The sequence below is a fragment of the Rhincodon typus genome, chromosome 49 (genome assembly GCF_021869965.1).
Source record: "Rhincodon typus isolate 14 chromosome 49, sRhiTyp1.1, whole genome shotgun sequence".
NCBI lineage: Eukaryota > Metazoa > Chordata > Chondrichthyes > Orectolobiformes > Rhincodontidae > Rhincodon > Rhincodon typus.
The window spans coordinates 4,043,055-4,043,904 of NC_063380.1; positions in this window are offsets into that span (position 1 = coordinate 4,043,055).

Consider the following 850-nt stretch of genomic DNA (forward strand, 5'->3'; position numbering starts at 1 on the left):
AGGGAGCTGGCTTTCTGATGCAGGATCAGTGAAGGGGCATTAATGTGAGAGAGCTTTCTCATGTGACTGGCGTGTATTATCAGCAGCTCTTTGTTATCTGGGGGCGTGTATGTGTATGTGTGTATGTGTGTCTGTCTGTGTGTGTGTGTGTGTGAGAGAGAGAGAGAGACTTACAAGCCCTGCAATATCCCCCTACCACTCCTGGCTGGTCTGGCTGCTCAGCTACATCTGCAGTTTGCAGGCTGGTGAATCTCACTGCTCCTCTCCGCCCTGCCGTCTGCTTATTGTAAGAATGTGAATTACTGACTGTCGTTTCTTGCCAAATCTGCTGCTCCTTCCAGCCTTCCCAGCTTGAATAACGGTGAGTGTCGAACCACTATGCCAACTGCATTCTGCCTTCGTTTCTCCATTGCAGTTTGTCGTTATTCCCAGGGCAGCCGGAGAGATGCAGTCGGTGTCTCCCTCTCAAACTGAGGGGGATTGCGGGCTACCTCTGCTAGAGAGACCACTCTGCCAGTGATGGATGGCACTGTTGACATCTCCCGACCCCCACTTTCAGGCGACACCCTTCTAAAGTCGCCTCCCCGCAACCCCAACCTGGACGATCAGCTTCGTGCCCGCCGCAACCACAATTCAGAGTCAGCGCTGTTGAAACGTGCCCAATACCCATACCAAACGAGTGGGCACACCCCACACACACTCCTGCAACCAACAATGCCGTCCCCTCCCCATTCCAGTCAACACGGGTTCACCGGGATTTTCCCTCAGTTCAACAAACAAACCGGCGATTAATGACAGCGGAATAAGGGTCACTCACTGTGTAACCGTACAGGGTCAGTGTTTATTCAGC